This window comes from Grus americana, chromosome 10 (genome assembly GCF_028858705.1).
Source record: "Grus americana isolate bGruAme1 chromosome 10, bGruAme1.mat, whole genome shotgun sequence".
Lineage (NCBI taxonomy): Eukaryota > Metazoa > Chordata > Aves > Gruiformes > Gruidae > Grus > Grus americana.
This window is the reverse complement of record NC_072861.1, coordinates 6,861,217-6,883,263: the sequence shown is the minus strand read 5'-3', so window position 1 is coordinate 6,883,263 and position 22,047 is coordinate 6,861,217. Positions and strand designations below refer to the sequence as shown.

The 22,047-nt window shown below is 36.2% G+C and overlaps 1 protein-coding gene across 8 annotated transcripts in view; it reads right to left on the bottom strand.

Moving 5' to 3' along the window:
- Positions 1-22,047, bottom strand: part of OTUD7A (OTU deubiquitinase 7A) — a 146,513-nt gene that overhangs the window by 72,593 nt on the left and 51,873 nt on the right. For 5 of the 8 annotated variants that reach the window (XM_054837210.1, XM_054837211.1, XM_054837208.1 and 2 more), the window contains exon 4: positions 7,224-7,360. The gene's annotated coding sequence lies outside the window, so the exon portion shown is untranslated. The remainder of the gene's footprint in view (positions 1-7,223; positions 7,361-22,047) is intronic. The other 3 variants (XM_054837209.1, XM_054837206.1, XM_054837214.1) reach the window with 1 other exon arrangement.

Sequence of the window (22,047 nt, the reverse complement as noted above, 5' to 3'; positions counted from 1 at the left end):
AACACTACCAAATAAACTTAGACCCCCTTTCAGGGGTTATTCTCACTGGGCAATTGAATAAGATGGTCCTCATTGCAACATTAAAACAATTTCTATGTGAAAAAAATCTGTATTGAACCTTTTCCCTTTCTCTCTATAATTTCCACTTGAAAAATTTTATAAGCAATTTACACACATGGAGGAATTTGCTTACCTCTGTAATAAGACATATACATATAGATGGAGTTTAGATACAGATGCAAAGAAAATATCAGAAGTTTAAAAATTAGATTCTTTCTAAAAATGAGTTTACACAGTAATTTACATTGGTGAAAAACAACACCTTAAAATCACAGCAGTATTTTATAACCCCTTTTCAAACGTCATAGTGATTATAACATGAAGAATTGGCATAAGAACAAATTGTATCTTTGGAAAAAAGTCTTTTCCTCCCTAGTTTCTGTTGGTAAAACATGTAAGCACTAGCTATAGGAATTCACACATCTTTACTAAGCTGATGATAATTATACATCTGATAAGTGGTTTTATTATTCTTTAAAAAAAAAACCCCAAAATACTAGTATATGACCATGTTGCTAAAAATGTAACCACATTTAGTTTTTTTTGATGTGGAGCAAGCATGGCAAACGTATACACATTGAAGTGTTAACATCTCACATAAATGTGATGTTATTTTCTACATCCACAATTCTCTACCTTTCAAAGGAGCTTAATGGCAAGTCAATGTTACTTTCCAGAACGTACGTCTTGTTTTGTTCCCTGTCAACTAGATTGCTATTAATTTTTGGCAGGAAAGAAAAAAATAATACTTTTTACAGGGATAAGAATAACCATTAAAATATTAGACTCCAAATACTGGTTCACGATACCAAACACTAAAGAAAAATGGAAGAATTCCCAAAGAGCTAAGCAAAGTATGAGCAATGAGTACATTTCGTTGATGTTCTACAAAATTTTAACAGTATGGTGTAAACTATAAGTGTCTATTGAGTCACATTCATCTAAAGCACTTCTATACAAGTCATTGTAGCAGCAGTTCAAAAACCCACAGAACCATGTGCTTAGTTTTAAGCACATGCCAAAATCCTACCCAAATCAGAGATAAAAAGACTCTGCTGCTTTGGTGCCCCAGGCAGTGTGGTGGACCAATTGCTACTGATTTGAATCACCTGCCTTAGCATTTCTCCACAAATTTTACAAGTTCCAAGTATCCTATCAGAAAATTAAAGATTTTTTCTTTTGTTTTTATTTCCCTCTAGTAATTAAATTAGATCTGTTCTGCCACAGCCTGCATCACTGCCATTCAGTCCATATTTCTACCTGGAACCTACAGTTGGGGCCCAGCTAAACTGCTGTTTGCAACTCGGGCTGTAATACCAACTATTCAAAGATAGTTGTAGCCTTTTACTTGTAGGAGCAATACAGCTTTTCACAGGATCATTTTTCCTTGGTTTCCCTTAGTACTTAGCACTCTCCTTGGTTTTTAGATCCTTTTTGACAATTTTGATTCTCAAAACAAAACGAAAGCCCTCTTACATGACAGGGGGACAGCTGGGGGAAGAAATGTTCTGCTGACAGACCACAGCATGGCCATTTAAGAAAGTGGAGATAGGGTATTTTTCACTAACTGTAAAATTTGCTCACTGGTCTGAAATGTACTTCTTCCTCTCAGATTCACAAGGAATAGTCTAAATCAATTCTTCTTTTTCATCTTAGACTATGCTCAGAGAATGACAGTTGAAGGTAAGAAGGATATTTTATTTTGATTAGTGAGGTGGCAGAAGGCAAGTCTACTAGTAATATCAATGCCCCATACATAAATGCAAATATAAAACAAACAACCCCCAAAAAGAACAGTCTGCAGTCTTAAATTAGCACCTCAATAAACTGCACAGGCATGTTCCAACACACTAATATCTGGCTTGTTATTTATCTTTATTTCGCACTAGGATGAAATCTCGCTGGTACCATCCAACACAGTTGAATTTTTTTGTATGAATGATCAGAGCTGTTTTGTCACCTTATCTTCTTTTGAAGCATTAGAACATATTTAGGCTTGACAAACTTGCAAAATGATGTACACATACAAATCCTGGCCTTCTGTGTTTCACCTCTAACTGCTGATCCCAATCAGCCAGAAAATGCCACTTGGGATCATGCACTGGTGAAGGAGATGCAGAAGTATGGAAGATAACACTGCCTTAACACTTTGAAACTGTCTGCTGCAGATACCTCTCAACTTTTTAATCTAGCATGTTTCAGCAAGACTACTATTCTCCTGCTACATCATCACGATGGTTCTCTATCACTGACAGTATAGGTTTGGCTTTCCATAGCTACCTAGCTGCTAATGCCAGTAGCTGTGTCTGAATGTATATTTAAGTCGTGGGCATCTCAGACTGAACCCCTGCTTGTTACACAACACAAGTCAACCCTTTGTTGGGTTGCGGTGCTTTTTTCGTTTTGTTTTGTGTGTGTGTGTGTGTGTGTGAAAATTATACAGCTTGTAAGTTTAAATCATAAATGGACTAAAATATTGCTTTTTAATACAGTTTGTTGGTTTACAGAAATAAAGGGCATTACAGATTACAAAGCACGCGGTCTCTCTGCATTTGCACAATGCAAATGCAGTTATGAAGTACATTCTTGTCCTATTTGTTTTCAATCTATAAACTTCTCCTCCAAAAGCCACAGGCAACTCCTTGCCCAAAGTTTGCATAATTACTAATGGATAGTTAAGAATAATTATAAAAGTATACTTCAAATTTTCAGCAAATGAAAAGGAAATAATTCTATTCAGGACACTGTTATGAGTTAAACAGAAGCTACCTGAATCTTCTAGCATCTCTAGCAATATGAAGAAAGGTATACAGATTGGTAATTCAGTTTTACTTATTTACCATGATCCAGTAATTGGAAGGAGGAAAACAAACACATGGGGTTCAGAGAAAAGTTATGTCAAAAAGGAGAAAGCAGAGACTGCACAGTCTGCTAAACCATGTAGAAATCAATTCAGGCACACAAAGGTATGTAGCTGGTGCTACTCTAGGTATCCCATAGTATCTTATGGGTTTCAGCTGCTGCTCAGAAGTGCATGGGTCTGTGTCATATTTGCTAGTCCCGTGTAGCTATCCCAGATAATGCAGGGCTTTCAAAATGGCAATACACGTCTTTGTGTAAGGAAGGTACCTGAATCACCTATTTCTACCTATAACACTTATCAGGTGCTTATTTAGGTACCTGAATCACACCTGAAATACTGAAAGATCCAGGACTTGTGGATTATTTACTTATTTAAATGTTCACCTTAATTTGTCAAGACTGCACAAGACCATAAATACAAACAACTGGACAGAAATTCTGACATCAAGTATTTCCAGAAAATTAAGTTCTCAAGACAATTTTTTTTCCTAGACATGATGACTTTAGTTGGAAAGACGCACAGTGTCTCAATAAACACATTCAAATAGAAGCTAGCTCGGTTTCCTAATAAAAGTAGCTCTCAGGTCATCAAGTGACAAACAACAAAACTGGTTACAAAGAAATATTCTGCACCTTTTGTTCACTCAGGACATCCTAGCTTCCCTCTGCAGTGATTTCACTGTTCCCAGAGATTCCAGGCCTTCAGCTTCTAGAATATCTCTCTAGTATTGCTCTAACTTGCATGGCACTAATGCTGCCTACCAGCAGGATGCTCCAGCCCACCAGCAGGATGCTCCAGCCCACCAGAAATTCAAATTTGACCGTAAATCACTGGACACAAGGCAGCTTTTCACAGAATGCATAAAGCTGCTTAAGCCAAACACTCTCAGAACAGATCTCTCAGATCATAGCAGACTTAATCATTGAAGAGTATTTATGCTCAGACTCCTCTAACAGAATTTTAAAGGCCAATTAAAAGACAGTGTATCTCTTAAGTATTTTACTTTTATACTTTGTATTCATCTCATTCAAATCAGATTAGAGATTACTTCACCTGCCTTGCACTTATCTTCAAATAGCTTCCAGTTTTAGCTGCCAAGAATATAAAGATGAAAGGCAGTTTTTAACGTCATAGTCAGAAGAACATCTCACATAGAACTAAATGTATATTATACACTTTTATCACAGATGAAGTAGACCTAAATTTTGCAATCTGTTTTGTATGACTAAGCCTGTACTGCTCACAGAACTCCAATGAAAGAAACAAAATATTATTCAGGAAACATATCTATACAAACTGTACTGGTTAAGCTATTATACACTTTATCAAAATGCTCTTTGAAGCCTCTGTACTGAGCTAGGAAGATCAGCTCCTAGGTCATACAAGCACCTTTAATCTGACTCCATTCAAATTACCTGCACTTGACTGAGGTCTACCACAGGAATGGCAAATCACTCCAGTAAGAGGCACTGCATAACTACATTATAGAAGGGCATGTGGTCACAACTTATTTTCAAGAATAAGCACCCAGTTCTGCAAAATCTGTAAAAAATGGTTTAAAAAGTTGCTGGATGGATAAGATCTTGACAGCAGATGTAGTTACAGTGATGAATTAAAAGGCATTACTTGAAGCAGCCAAAATGACAATAACTACCTAAATAAAAGGTAACATGCATTAGACCTGATGACAAAGTGGGGTATTTATATGTTAACTATAAAACATGGGCTCTCAAAACACACAAGATAACAAGACAACATTTAGTGACTAGTATAACTGTGGACCATCTACTTTCTCAAGTATAAAATATCAGAGTTATAGGAACAAAAGGTGAAGAACAGGAAAGAACTAAAAATAAAGGCTCCAATCAGGCATTATTACGAAGGTTTTGTCTACACAATGGAACTCAGAAAAATTAACCCAAATTAATTTAACTGGATTTGTCCATGTCCATTAAATTCCTTTGCAAACACTTTCATCTGGGAATAAAATGTGGCCTTAATTTGGTTTGGCTCATCTTGCCTTCGAACTGAATTAAACTAAATTCACTGGAGGCCACTTTAATTATGAATGGGAGAGTGCACACAGAGACATGGTGGGATTTAAGCTGCCCTCTTTAAATTCCTGCATTTAGTTGACTCACATCAATTTTCCTCAGTATCTTGTGTAGACAAGCCTTGAACTGATACATTAGACACAGAAGTGAAAAAATAGAGAATGAGGGAATTTGTGCTGAAGAATCCTCAGTTAACACACTAAGCCCCTGTGGGAACCATTGAAGAAGAGCTATTATCCAAGAGAAAAGAATTGGTCAACTATTTTAAGGTCAGTTCTAGGAAGAATACTGCCAAAGTTCAGAGATCAACTGGGAAGTATTTTAAAAACAAACCTACATTTCAGTTTTTGGAAATGCTATTTATTTGAAACATCTACTAGTTGCTTATTTATTTTAATTATTTGAAGCTAGAACTATTGATAAGGGGCACCACTAAATCATCTTTTGAGGCGACTTATTTAAGAATTAGAGGTTATAATTATTATTGGAGGCTAAGATAACAGAAAGTAGAAAAGAAAAATTGAAAAGATCATGCTGCATTTCAGAACTATGGTACACTCCCACTGAAGAAACATTATGGAAAGCTAGAAACATTCAGTACCTTAAAATACCTGAGTCCCCATAAAACATTCTGAAACACCTACAGTCCCTGATAACACTGCTAACAACTGAGAGGTCCTGTGCTTGCACTCCACCACTGATGGCAGCCTAGCAAAAAGCACAGCACTTGTCCTACGCCAGGTGCACATGCAGGAAGATCAATTCATCTGCTCAGATGTTCTGCTAGAACATTTTTACAACAGTATTTTCATGGAGCTTCAGAGGGTTTTCATAACACTATTGTTCTTACTCAAGAATGATTACATTATCAGAGGGGAAAAAAATGGCATAGATAAACAAGAAGTGCACAGAAACAGGGGTCCAGAACTGAAATAAATAGACAAGCAGGAGACAGCCTTTCCAGGTAAGGATCCTCTACATCCTTTCCTCAGTATTTTTTCAGGGTAAAACACCATCATTGCTATAATGTCTTTGCTTTCATACAGGACAACAGATAAAGAGAATGAACGTAAGGCAATTACAGTGTTTCCCTTATTTTATTCACAAGGGCCCTCAGAGTGTGTTAACTGTATTCTGGCAGAGAGCAGCAGTGCAAGAGATAAACGTAATGCCACTGATAAAAATGGAATTCCCCTAAGCCAAAGACATTCATTTTAAATCGAATTCAAGTATCAGTTATTCTTTTAACTGCGAGAGTGATAAAAAAGTAGGTAGTATTATACTGTACTGGAAATATAACAATTAGAGTTTCAAATGTTAATCTAAGGCCTCTTATTAAAAGCACAGTTTCATTAAGTAACATGCATCTCTTCCACTAGAATGTACCTCTAGAGAAGCAATAGGAACAAGCTTGATATTTTTTCTCATTCAGAATTTTTTCCTTTCCCTCCCTCTTCATTTTCCTCATTTATAAATTCTTCCTGATGCTGCAAGAAGGTATTGCTTCCAAATATTGAACATATTCCTCCAAATGTCACCCTTCTTTCAAATAAAGAAGGTATGCTGGCCAAAACTCTAACCTTAATACAATTTTCTCTCACAAAAACATGTATCATATACTCTGTATGCATAAAATTTACTTCAGTACATAAAAAGCAAGATGTCTAAATAACCATTACTGGATATACAAAACGTGGAGTTTCATTAATTTCTTCAAGTTTGCTTTGCATTAAAAATGAAACACTGGGGCCTACAGGCACCATGAAACACATGCAGCTCAGCAACCAGCACAATGAAGACCAGCTTAACGACTTGCTGTTTCTTACCATTTGAGTTATTTAGCCTGCTATTTCTACACTGTGAATTCCAAAATTAACTGTCATAGCAACAGGAGTCTCAGTCTTCATCTACAATGCAGATAATCTTTTCAGTCATGTTATTCATGCATAACCTCATAGCTTCTGATTTGCACTGTACTGCAGTCAACTTTTAACGGGGGTGTGGGGAGAGGAACAGAACAGGCAGGTATGACACACTGGCCTGCAGTGGTCAGGAAGCAGCTCAACCTCAACCTCTGCTTTACAGCAAGTCACTTCCTCCTACACTTTCATTTAAGAACAAACAGCTGCTGCTGAAAAGCCACACTGCTAAGATTAGTTCTCCTGTTAAGGCTGTTTATTCCTGGGCTGTAAATAGTTACAAAACTGATTAAAGCTACCTTTAAGCAAGTTTTTAATTTGACTTACTTACAACAGACTTTAAATAAGAGTTCCTTGAGGCATGTGTCAGATGGGTGTTATGCTGCTGGTTTTTGGTGAGGAAAATAATCCATTTTTGCCACAGTAGAAGGTATGAATAAGCAAAATTTTGTCCCCTGAGAAATCTGGAAAAAAAGAAGTAGTATATTAATCACTGTACTTATTCTATGCTATTTGAATACTAATAACTAACAAAAATCAACTTTACCTTTCACCTTAGGAGCCTAATGGATACTAGTCTCAATGCAGATAAATTACCGTATACAGGAATTTGCATTAACAAGATTACAGGAGCACAACTCAGACAATTAAGAAGAAAAAAAAATGAATTATGAATGTACAAAAATATCCTTATGGCTATCCTATGTGAAAATGGAAATTCACACTTAAAAATTCCTCTTTCTTAAGATTCATCAAATATACCTTTGGAAGTTTTTCTTCTCATAAGCTATCAAAATCGAAGGCAATGAACTAGTGAAGAATTATCCAGGAGGAGACACAATTAGGATAGACATTTTCTTTCATGAAAAAAAGGGACAAGCTCATGGAAAAAGAAAGAATGAACACTACTTTATTTCATGAGAATTATTTATTTTGAAAACAGCATTTCTCTTTGCATATAATCTATTCCTAAGTATACGTCCTGCTGCTTGCAAATACATAATCCAATTACTATATGCTTGACCTTATTATTTTAAAAGGCACTTAACCATCAGTTTTACTGGTTCTGGCTTTTTAATCCATCCACAAAACTCATATGCTTATAACTGAGCCCAGCCTTATCAAAATCAGGATTTATCAGATATCTGCCCAAACCCTTTTGGCATGAAAAACATTCCTTCTGATAATGCTTTGAGAGGCAGAAATATAACAAGGTCCATAATTTTTATGAGTTTGTGAGAATTATGATATGAAAACAGAACATTATATTATTTCTCATTAATTCCTAGAATACATTCGGAAATAACCAAATCTCAGTAGATAATAGTCCTTATGCAAAAAAATCCAAGTTGTCTAACAACTCAACTGTAACGTGAAGTGTTTGTGAGCTAACATACAGTACTTAATAAGATTCCTAGCTTTTTTTTTTCCTTCACTCTGATATATTTTCATGCAAGAATCATACATCTGACCAAAGAATTATCTTCAATTCTTTGTTGGAACTTACTTATGAATGTATCACATCACAGATATCCTCATACCGAAGTAGGTTATTTTAAAGTTCAGAATAACATAAAAAGAATAATTTCATACATTGCAAAGGAAATATAAGCAGCAGTCAAACCACATTTGCCTATGACCCTCATCTTTATCACCCTCACAGAACTTAAAAAACCCCACTGTAAAACCCTCATCAACTTGCAGAAGTAACTTTTAATAGCTCTAACACTTTCAAAGATACTTCAACTGCAAAGGATAGAAATAACCATCAACTGTGAATAGGCATCAACATTTCCACCTATACCATGTTAACAAACTGAAATATCTACACTATGAAACTCCTATTAGCTATGGGAAAATAACTAAACACTGTTATGCAGCCTTCAAAATCAAATGATGATGTTTCTGCTAAGGAGACGTAACTTTTATCACTGCACTGGAAATAATCAAGCAGTCAACATATATTCCTTTTTTCAGCTACATATTAACAAACAACAATTGAAACATTTTTATAGTTTTGTTCAACACATCAGCTGCATGGAAAAAATAAACTCCAACACTCGACCTACTTCTTCAGATGAAAGAGGATTTAATGTATGTCCTTCCAGTACATACTTTTTTTTTCTAAACAAATCATCATGTACCGTTTATTAAACTACAGTAAATATTATTCCTTTTAGTCTGTTGTCATAAATAAGTGATCTAAAAGATTACCATGGATACTATGATTGTTAGGGCACAAGGAAATACATGTAGTGCAGCCCTTTTTGGCATTTCTCACACACACATACTGCAGCTTCAAGAATTTATTTAGCTTTCTGGGTTTTGTGCGTGTGTATTGTGGTTTTTTTTAGTTTAGTTTTTATCTGTTTCACTTAACACTATCTTTAACTTGCTAGTACAGTGTGCAAAAACTGAAGCAGCTTATGCATAACTTTCAGTGAGATTTACAGCAGTTATTTCTATCCCTGCAAATAGTTTCTTCACTCATTCTCTGAAATACAAGTTCTTCCTTACAAATGGCCTTTCACCTGACTAGTGTATGGGAGATTATAATCATGATCTGTGTAGGAATTGAACATTAAGGCTAACTTCAGATCTTAAGAACTTAATTTTGTTATCATGAATAGTTGTTCTGAAGGAGCCTTCTCCCTCCCTCTACCCACTGACTACAGAGTAAGCCTAGGCTACAGTTAGCTGCTGTAAATACCCAGTTTAAGATCAACCTTAAACACTGCTTACTCTGTCTATTGTATTCCCCTGTATAGTGGGCCAATAAACTGAAGAATGCTCCCCATATGACCACAACTTGATCCATGAGAAATTAGAGAGAGATATAAATACACAGAATAAAATTATCATTAGCTATCAAAAGGTTCAGGGTGTAATCTCAGCTGCAATTCCTTTATAATTTTGGGGACAAATTTTGTATTTATCTTTTTACATTTCCATGGTCCCTGCAGTAACTTCTGTGTGAAGTTAGCAAAGAAAATGAGGAAACACAGATTAAAGATGCTACACATATATTTCAAAACAAAGAACTTTATCTCAAACAGGTCTTTTGAGGGTAAGAAGTCTTAGCAAAATCAACTGAGGCCAGATCATAGAATGGTTTGGGTTGGAAGGGACCTCAAAGATCATCTAGTTCCAACCCCCCTGCTGTGGACAGGGACACCCTCCACTAGACCACGTTGCCCAAAGCCCCATCCAACCTGGCCTTGAACACTTCCAGGGATGGGGCATCCACAGCTTCTCTGGGCAACCTGTTCCAATGCCTCACCACTCTCACAGTAAAGAATTTCTTTCTAACATCTAATCTAAATCGACCCTCCTTCAGCTGAAACCCATTACCCCTTGTCCTATTACTCCATGCCCTTGTAAACAGTCCCTCTCCAGCTTTCTTGCAGCCCCCTTTAGGTGCTGGAAGGCTGCTACAAGATGTCCCTGGAGTCTTCTTTTTCTTTTCTCCAGACTGAACAACCCCAACTCTCTCAGCCTGTCCTCATAGGAGAGGTGCTCCAGCCCTCTGATCAGCTTCGTGGCCTCCTCTGGACTAGCTCCTCTGGACTTTGATGATCTAACTTTTTAATGACCAGTTCTTGAGCACAGTCTGAAGTGCTAGTACAAACAGATTTTTTTTGTACTGAACCTTCATCACTTGAAATATCTTTGTAACCACTGCATGAGAAACATCTGTTGCTTTATCTATTTTCTAAGTCTCTATAGTCTGTCACAAGTTACTGATGAAGGAAAAGATTTCTCCTCTAGCTAGAAAAATTCTAGCCTTACCCTAAGTAGTGGTTCTTCCATGTGAGAAATCGAACACATTTCTCCCCTCCTTGGCTTATGGTAGTTTGACTCAGAGATTGTGTGCAGTGGATTGAGCTGACAGGGATATGAAGGCAGAAGCTTAAAGGACATCAAAACTGTTAGCATTATGAGCTTTGTGTAAATAGTCTTATTGATACAATTCTCCAAGCATCCTTTATCTTCTTGTACACAGAGATCAGAGAAAGACTCAAATGCCTAATTGTACGTCAAGCGCACAGTCAACACATTAAGAGTTCAGTATAGTCTTTTAAAATGGAATCTTCAGCATATTCATGCCTTGAGGTAGACAATTCAGCTGCTATTTTAAACGCAGGACTTGACTGTCTGTTACTCTTCACTTTGCATTGTTCCTCACATCAAGGCAAAACACATAATGGTGATTTTTCCACGTTTCCCTTAAAATGCTCCCACAGGTTCAGCGACAGACTGATGGGAAAGTTCCCTCTCTTACAAGTACCCTAAAAATAACGGCAGAATTGAACTTCTGGGACTCAGATTACGTACAAAAAGCGAGTCCTTGGATGCATATAATGTAGAAAGAATAGCAACTTACTAGCTTGCCAGGCATTCATATAATGTGCTGGAATTCAACAGCAAGCATATCAGGTCAGTTTATACAGCAGCTAACTAAGCTGCAGCAGGAAAGAGCTCACACAGACACACTATGCAGCAAAACAGAACTTCCCTGTGCCTCCCATCCTCATTTCTGTGAAACGTGAAGTTCCTCAGTTATTGCATTTAGTTTGGGAAACTAAGAAGAATAGAAGGCTTAATTCTTTTTCCTATGAAAAACTACACTTTAATGTAATCTCTAAGATTTTTAGAACAACTAGAGATACAAAGGAGAAAATAAAGATGTGAGACATGGAATCTGGAATGATTCATTTCACAGCATTTTCACGATGCATAATTTAAGTATAGCAACTCTGTGTTTCATTTAAACTACATAAGTAATTGACAGTCTGTGAAGAACCCATTAGGAAAACTGAAAACCATGCAACAGACAAATCTGGAGAGAAAGCACTCCTCCTCCCATTTGAATAGTATGGAACAATGTATCACAGATGCAGTATTAACGGCCATTAAACAACTCAATAGCTACGCTGGTGACTGAGCAGTCACAGCTTGTCACGTAGCAGATCAGAACCTGAATCTTGAAGTCTTCCTCAGTTCAGGGTGTCAAGCTATAGGAAAGTCATGCAGTGAAGGTCACGTATCACATTTAATACTGAGAAAGAACTGAAATATGACTACAATCAATTATAATGGATCCTAGCCTGGTTTAAGTACTCTGAAGACACTCATTCCTACAGTCACTACAACAGGATTAAAGCGCAATTCTGATAAATCATGTTCAGTTGTTGGAATCTTTGCTTCTGTTCAAAATCTGCAAGTTAGTAGTATCGGGGTTAGGGAAAAACACTATGCTTTTTTAATTATGGGTTATTTCTAAAACTTTCTGCTGGGGTAGGGAAGGACAGGAAGGTGTAAGCACATTATTTTCAATGCCAACTCAACAGATCACTTTTCACGGTGGAAAGGGAAAAATGTGGCAAGTTTTCTTCAACTATCTAAGCAGAAAAGTGCCAACTCTGAATTAAGTCCTGAAGAAATTGCTGAGACCAACCTATTGGAGTGGAAAAGATCTCACTTTTCAGTCCTAGGGAAAGAAATAACAGATATCTGTACCAAGTGAAGAACAACGTCAAAGGAACACCTTGCAACAGACTGAATGCCTCAGGTTTGGCCTATGTGAAAGACTTCTATCGATATATAAAATGTTTCTTAAAGAGGAGGAGGGATTACTCTGTGACCAACAGTCACATGCAGCTCCAGTTGCACTGGATAAAAAGTGTGCCTCATGGTATAAATTAATTTGTTTGGAGGACTGCTGTAACTGACAAAAATCAGGTCAGGGTTGACTTACAAATCAGTACCTACAGAAGGTGGATTTGCAATGCTATCTCCGACAGCAAACTTCTAGTAGAGGCAAAGCTTCAGATGGTCTGATTCTGGCCATTTTTATCAGCTAAAACTGCTGTTGAGGAACCAGTCTTGACAGAAGGAGGGACTGGAGTCCCCCATTGCCAGGCCATGTCATGCAGTACATCTGTGTTTACTTCCATGTCCCTGATTTGAATATGATTTGTTCTAAAACTGACAGAAACTTATCCGAGTGGTGTTTGGTAGCCTCTGTGGATGTTAGCAGTATTAGTCCAGTTCATATGAGGGGCATATATTAATTTATATGCTGCTGTGAAATATCAGTATAGAAATGATTAGAGAAGACAAGACATATGCTAAATATATTTTTTAAAACTTGTCAGACACCTCTCACAATCCCATTAGAGATATCCTGGGGGGACAACAGGAAGAGGTGAAAACAATTTTCTTCAGTGAAATAACAAAACAGCGAGCTTGGTCATTTGTGCCTTTGTCCTGGCTTATTAAAGATTTTTTTTTTTTTGGTCAAATGACAACACAAAACATGCAGATCTTTTTTAAAAATAAAGGCAAAAGTAGTACTGTACTACTATAATTCTCTGCAGTTTTCCTGGAATCTGTTTCTTTTTTGTGTTGCAGTCCTTTTCAGACTTATGCTTATACATCGTAGCAAACTATAAATTTCACTTAATTTTCAAAATGTCTAGTGTCTAGTTTGAAATAGGAAACATGCAGAAGAACTGTACACAAAAAAAGCATTAGCAACTAACAGATATTCGAAGTTTGATGTTAAAATAGTGCAGCCTGATTTTTGAGAGCTTTTGAACAGTTCTGACCAACAGGATTAATGGATATTCAACATCTCTAAGAAGTAGACTATTAGTTCTAATTGCCACTGTCGTCATCATCTATTATTACATTCTATGAAAAGCGGGACACAGTTGGAGTTAAATATCAGTGTGTGAAACAGGAAATTTAGAAAGCCAGGAAAAAAAAAAATGGAAATTGCTATTGATTGCAAAATAAGCCTGGGGGCAGGGGAATAAAACCCTTCACCACACTGAATATTAATGTCTACAGGCAACAGCCAAAATAATAACTGCCTGTTGTTTTTTTTTTTTTAACATATGTACCAAATTCACATATGAAAACAGCACCTGTAAACGAAATGAAGAACAATCTCTTCTGAAACAAACTGCTCATCATAGACTACTAGACAGAAAAAAGACAGGAAAATACAAAAGAATTTGTATTCTCCTTGAGCCTTAGACAACAAACATTATGACATCACTAAGTAATTAGAACATGTTTTGTAGAGCTTACAAAAGCTTCAGCACATAAATATCTTTCAGTTCCTTCTACTGCAGAAGGAATTATTTATATGTATTTTTAAATATCTCAAAGACATAGATTTCAGATATATCTTTATTTTTCTCTGCTTTTTGTTACAAAAAAAGTCCTGGGAATTAGATAGATTCATAAAATAAAAATTCCTTGAAGCTATCCAAAGTGTCATTTTTCTTTCACACATTTATTTTTTTTGTCTTTATTTTAAAGACACATTGATAAAACTCTTCTGCTGTGCTGCTGATCTGAAGCTAAATGCACAGCAAAGCTGATTGGGAGTCATTGCTGATTATTTTTAGAAATGATGTATCATCGCTTTGGACAATACACACTGTCAATTTATTAGAAATTTTTCAAAGCAGCATGGCAGAAAATTGCTTTTCCTGACTAGCAGGTCTGCTTATTAGCCAGAAAAGCAAGGAAGAAAGAATACTGTTACTGCTTGATCAAAATAAATAGATATGGAGGTGGAGCAGGAATGATTTCAACAATGATCTATGATTTCAGTTAGGTGTTATATTAAAAACAAATGGCTGGGGGGAAGGGATGGAAAGAGAGAAAAATCTATTATTTGATGCAGGAGTTGGTCCCAGAACAACAAATCAGCAGTGTTTGGTAAGACAGATGCTCAGACAAGACTATAGACCACATAAAAGGGAAAAAAATAAAAAAAAACCCCAACCAACCAACCAACCGATTTTGCTTGAAACCATTTTCTTCCATCACCTGCAAAAAAGCAACTAAATGAGCTGATCAAAATGGTGGCTTAAGGAGTGACCAACCACAGCGCAAGAAGCAGAGAAACAGGGTTACTCTCATTTCCCCGTATAGTTTTGCAGAAGCCTATTTGAAAAATTATGGTTTTATTGTTTATGTCAGTCACTTTCCACTAAATCAGTCAGTTTGCCAGACAGTGAATACGTGCAATATTCACTGATCTGAGTCAGCTTTTCTCTTATTTACAAATGTTTTGGAAAAACCTCTTGCTTTTCAGTTTGCTGAACCAGTCAACTAACCAGCAGTACTCTCCATTTCATGACAGAATGAGCTGCAGTTCACAGACATTGAAAAGCAAACCATCTATGGGGAGTTCATAATATTTTAAAATGTACAAAGATACAAGTTGAACTTTATTTAGTTGATAATTGTTTTTTCAAGCACTAGCATCAATGTAAAAGTGGTGGTGTGAGGAAAAGAAGGTGGTCATTAGCATTGACTAGTCAAATATTTAAACTTGGATCTGAACTAAGCTCGTGTCATCAGTATTTGTGTTTTAATTAATATAGAAATGGACCTGGTTATGTGTAACATAATATATACAACTCAGAAACTACAAAGCAGCTACTATTTTCTTATGTATAACATCAAAGTTTTTTATGATGATGATCTCAAGATTAGAGGCTTTAACTAAAAGACAGACAACCCACCACTTTCAGAAACAGATTTCATCCAAAAGAGATTTAGCTGCGAAAAATTTCTCAGGCAACTTCAAACAGTCCTGAATCTGACCTGTGATTTTTTTTTTTTTTTTTAAACACAGCTTATGTGACTGAATATCTAGTCCACATATACAAATCCACATCTGCTTGATTAAATCTCAGTCTCCTAAAGTAAAGCCATAACCAAAGGCCCAAAATTATGTAAACAACCTTCAGCAGGAGGCTGAAAATCTGGCTCTATTTTCTCTATAATTCAAATGATAGAATTAAAAACTCAGAGTAGTATGCCCTCAAACAGAAAGACATTCAGAGAATTTTATTATAATTGCCATTGCTACTTACAGATAAGCAGTAAACTTTCCCATAATATTTTACCTCTTGAAAGTCAGACACTGTATAGAATGTTACCCCCCAGATGGTGTCACTACTGAAAACTGACTTTTGAAGTCTTCCTGTCCTATTAGTCCTTCTCTAAACCACTACAAAAATTTACTAAGTGACAGATTGCCTCACACTGTTCTCTGTTCTTTCCATGAACTAATCCATCCATTAAACACTACTGAGATGAAGACACAGGCATCTGTGGAAGCACAGACTTCAGCGAGGGCCTTTTTTTCCATATGGAGACAAAAAGTTAAGGACTAGCATAGCTGAAGTGTATTAAATTTCCTACTGGAGAAACCTGGCTGAGGAAAGGACCTGAACTGCTAGAATTATATCACTTGGCCTTCCTGACATGGAAAAGAAGTAGTAATGTTCGTAATGAAAGGATTGCAGATAGGTCAATATACTCACCTTGCCTTGGCTGAAGGCAGGAAAAATACAGAGTATGTGTTGCTCTACAGAGTGCTAACGGGGGTAAGGAAGAGCGGGGAGGAACTGCAGTTGTTTTTCTTTTCCTGCATCTGTATTCCAGTCTGAAAAAAATACTTAAATCTTTTTCAGCTACCTTGTTCGCTGTATGTAGAGGCATAAAGATGAAATTTGGGGCTTAGTTTTTATAGCACATTTGCTCTCTCTTCTAGGCTTGACAACTTCCTCCTGTACATGACTAAGCTGACTATAATATCAAACAGCAAGACATACTATTTACTCTGAAGAGAAATACTTAAGTCATACATCATTTGCAATTTGTTGCACTACTTTAGTGAAGGAAAAATATCCAGTATTCTTGCAGAAGGACACTAAGGCTTAAAAAAAAGCAAAACAGCATTTTGATTGCGAAAGCTAGAAAGAAAGTTCATTATAAGAGCACATCAGAAGCTGCACTAACAAGCATAAGCATGACAAGCAACATACAACCCTGTGACCTTCTGGATTTACAAATGGCTCCAACATTTTTCAGAAACACAAAGCAGCTCTCAATGCTGCAGGTGCCAATCTCTTCAGTTTTGTCTGGACCCATCTGCTGTTATTAACTAAAGGTAGACACACAAATACCAGCACGCTTTGAGGCACAGTTAACATCCCTCAATTCACAGAATCAATAAATCAATTCCACGTGTAGAAAACTTATTTGGAAAATCCTATTAGCTTTGCAGAAAATTGTTCTGTGGACAGCAGAAAGAAGGAAGCCTCATTTTCTTTGGATTTCTGTCCTTTAATACCCTGAACTTCTGCAGCCACCAGCACATCCCAGAGTTAGTCCAGAACCATGTATGCACGAGACTGCCCAGATGACTGCTGTCAAACAGTGTAGAAAACAGTACAGTTCTAGTTTCAGTCTTTCTTCTCCTCCATCAGCCATAGCCTTTCACAAATTTTGTAAGAATTTTATTAACTTTGACAATTCTATTTTTCAAATTGTACAATGGTTTCAGGGGAACTGGGAAGAATGATACACGGATGGATGGGCATAAGTCTCATTAGAGAGACTGTTAGAAAAGCAGGCTAAAAATGCATTCCCCTTTTCGTGACACTTGGTATCAGTTCAAGACTGCATGCCTGTGAGCTTCTTAGCATGACATTATCCAATGATGTCTGATTTCAAAACTTCATTTCCAGTTCAATATAACCTTGACTTGTAGATCCTAATGGCAGAGTTGAATTTAATTAGCCTTTCTGCTTACCAAGAGATGCAAAAACACAGTGCAAGAATTTCAGAACCCCTCATCTGTAGCCAAACAAGTCAATCTGCAAATGAAGATCTGAAGTTCTCCCTTGACAGTTAACAGATGTAGACAGGGCCTAGACAGTTGCACTTTGGAGTCTCCATTAACTATTTTGGGAGTTTAGGTTCTTAATTGCAGGAAGATGGTTAAAGTCACATCATGTAAATACTCTGTTATATATATATATATATTTTAAAATTGCAATCAATTTTTCAACATGTTGGATGAATTCAGACATTACAAGAAATGGTTGTGTAGTATTTAAATATCTGTACCAGTAATTAAATACTAAATATACATATATTAGTGCTTCCTTATACTGCAGGACAGGGAGATATCTTTTTTTTTTTTTTTACCTGTGCAGCAGAAGTAATTTTATCACTTTTCTTTCTTTGAAGAAGCTGACTTTTATACCTATTTATCAGTAACTGCAAGAGAAATTGGAGGTTTTGTCTCACTGGTCCACAAACATGGCTTGGAAATAAACAGGCATAGTGCATCTCAGTTTTCACTGTAACACTATTTACCAAACCAATTTAATCACTTACAATCCCTTTTTTTAATTGCTGGGCTTTTAGAAGCTGAACTTTTAGGAAGAAGAAAGCTATTTTGCATACAGCTCTGCTTAGCTCCAGCTTTCAAATAAAAGTCATCTGCATAAATACGAGAATATGTTATGCCCTTTTCTTAGTTCTTTCTAATGAATAAGACATATTTTTCTATTATTTTTAGAGACACACTGGGAATTCCTCCAGTGCTTGTCCTTCCTATACTGCAAAAGATTTGATACAACAGATCAAGTAACTGGACAGTCATCGACCTTGTTATTTTTACTGCTCTCGTGAGTCGTTCCAACCTGAGCAACTTCCAGAGTACCCCTGTTTCACAGGTATTCTAGGTAAGTCAGATGGCATTCAAGAACACACAATCAATTCCTTAGTATTTTTAAGGTCCTGTCATTTCCTCTGACAAAAGCTGTTCTTGATAACCAGGGATAGTGACTAGTATGGCTTCACCAAATAAGAGTTACAGAGAAGAGACAACTGGCTTCCTCTTGGGCAGCATCTCCCCTTGGTGATGCTTTAACCATCACAAGAATCAGAAATGTATTTAACAAACTGTCTTGTTCCATCATAGTATCAAGCAATTCAGCAGATGCTTTCAGAATCAATGAAAAAAAAAATATTGAAATTATTTCTTTGTATGTTTTAAAATCTGTTAACAAGAATCACTGAAAAAAGTGCACAACTTTCTTAATTTCTGAAGAGAAACACCATTCCCTCACAAAATAAAATACCTCACCATAAAAATTTATCCAATTACTTATGCAACTTTTCAACCAAGACTTTTTAATAAAACATCCTTTTAATCCCTGCCTGTTTAATAAGACGGGTTAGTTTATTACATCACCAGTGTACAATTCATTTTTATGATACAGCAACAATAAATAAATTACGAACACAAATAGCCAAATCTCATAGCCTCCGGTGAAACAGTATATTGAACATAATTACATGCAGCACACATTTTGTAAAGGATGTTGACTCAGTACCAAATTTAGCAAAACATGACCAGGAAATAAGTGTCTGGAACTTAACAACAGTGTGTGTTTGACGCTTTTCAGTCTTGAAACCTATTATTTGCCAAACGTGATTTCAGTTTATAAGAGTGTTAAAAGATCCTCTGGTCCTCTGTAAAGAATTAACTGCTCCATTAAGAGATTTTTTTTTAGAATCTTAATGTTCTAATTTACACTGAAACTTACTTCAGTTACTCAAAAGGATTTTATTCTCTCCAGATAAAGTTCCCAAAGATTTTTAACATGCATGTGAAACCAACAGTGTCAGCTTTTCATGCTTGAAATATATGGAGGTAGATCAAGAAGAAATGTGAGAGAAGATGATTTACTTGGAAAGGAGTTACTCCCTGTCTTATCAACAGATCAACTGGCTCCTTTTAGCTACACAAACAGTACCAACTTCTCCATCCATATACTCTCTGCCCTTATACACATTAATAAAACTGAGAGATCAGGTATAGAGCTTTTGTCTAATTTTACTGAAACTCCTTCATCTTTGCAAGAGGGGTAATTCAAAACTACATTAATTTACTTATAGGTTTGTGAATGTGAATGAACTTAGGTTGGTTCTGCAATGCTAAAAATCTATTACAGAGCCCATGAAGCATCTAGAACAGATGACATATTTATTTTGAACTGTCCTGATTTTAAACGCTTAATACATTAGAAACTTCGAGTTTCTAATCACCTTCGCTAAAATAGTAATACTTCGAGAGAGACAAAGTTTTCATCATGTAGCCACTATTTACTAGCTTAGTCTGTAGACACTACGCTAATATGCACATCATACTATCAACAGTAAAAACAATGGAATAGAAATTCTCATGGACTTCATGCTAAATAACTATAAAAGGAGTGTTTAAGCACTATAAAAGTCTTTATACTGCATGAAATGTTTAAACTGTATCCTTCTACTGCTCTATATTCATTATTTTCATGTTAGAATATATTAAGGCCACCTTAGATTAAGATGCATTTCTTTAGAATGACAGACTCTCCCTCTAAACTGAACTAGTCGATATTTTTTTCTTAAAAATACAGCCTGATGATTGGACTGTCGAGTGAGAACACTTACTATCTTTTTAAAGTATACATCTAATTATTTTCCCAGGTCTAGAACCACCTACTTTGGAAAAACGTGTCTTTAGTGCAAAAAAGGAATCTTCAAGACAAACAAAAATTTCCTGCAATTCCATGAGAACCTACCCTGGAAAGAACTAAGATATGAATTTTTGTTTGGATACACTGGCCTGAAAAGCTGTGTGAAGTTACTGCCTTTACTGACATGGCTTCTTTCAGTGGTGAAAAACATGATTCATACAGTTTGTACAAAAGAGGATGAATTTTATTTCTCACTATGGAATAGGGCTTAGAGGTGTTTTACTCTACTTCTGGTAATTAGCAAAAGTATTTTCATTTCATGAGAACTAAGTAAATTAGTCTAGTTCACACTGACAAAATAAGTAATGAAACCTGTAAGTGCATATACCAGAGGTAAAGAGCATGAACTAGAATGTTTATGTTTTCTACATTTGAAAAAGCAAAGCTAAATGTTTGCAGTCACTGATAATATGTACCTCATACAATAACAATATTGTTGTTATGTAACAAAATTGTCTCATAATAGATAGCTATTAAAATAACCAATCCAACTAGCAATTAAATCTCAAAATGATGGAGCACTGCCTGTAATTAAAACACACTTCTACTTCCACCCACATTAGGCAGAGCAGCCTGAGTATCCTAATACAGCAGTTAGTCTTTATTAATTGTATCTTAATGAGGATTCCTAAGACAAATTCAATATTGACATTCAAACAGACTACAATGAAATGGTACATAGTCTTAAATTAGCCTAAAATTAAGAGTAACTGCCAAATGATGAATTCAAGAGTAAGTTGCCTGTAGTGACAGGTAATGCATCCCAGTTATTTGCAAAATACCAAATGCCATTGCTCTATAATAAGCCAACATACTTCTGTAAAAATACTACCACAGTGATAGCCAAGATGATACTTAAGTAAAATGGAATTACATTTCTGTCTTATTGCTCTGACTACAAATTGTATTCACTGCATCAGAAGATTAAAAGTGAGATTTGTTTTCTATTGATAACTACCTCTGCATCACCGGAAAGTTCTGGAACATTGCTTACATCGCAAAGGCGGCACTTTCCTAAAAACTTGTAAGCAGTAGTTTGTTCTGCTTTGGGTGATATCATCATCAGCCCTGTGGGAGACAGCAGCCGTCTGATGCAGATGTATAAAACAAACTAGGAGTTAACAGAATTCTTTGCAGAGGATGAGCCCAGAGCAGGCATTGGGCGGGGAGGGTGAGAGACACTTGGGCTTATTTACAACCCAGAAAACCCCCTTGTTCAAAGTAGACATTGAGTTTAGTAGAAACCAAAGGGTTTACATAGCACAAGCTGCAGCTTCAAGACAGCAACACAACAGCATCTCTGACTTTAAGCTTCAGCCATCTAAGCCAGGGTTTTCTTTTCCAAGTCATCCATTAGAGAACACACAAGAGAAATAAGTCCGGTAAAGTTGGTAAAAGGAATATCCAAGAAGCATATCTTTTTGCAACAAATGACTAAATGCTTAGAAGTGAATTTTGCCATCAAAAGATTCTTAGATTAGCAATGTAAGGTAGAATAACAGAACACTTCATTTCCTCCTTTTTTTCAGATGTGGTCTATTCTAATTTCCTATTCTTCTAGTCCTTGAAAAGCAAAATCTAACAAAAGTATACTGTAGAATTAGATACTTCAGATGCATAGATGAGACATCAGATAGATTTGGCTTAGATTAGATACATAACAGCTAAAAACATATAGAGTGCTAATTGGTATTACTTGAAATCAAGGTTGGAGAAGGTAAACCACATGAGCCATGCAA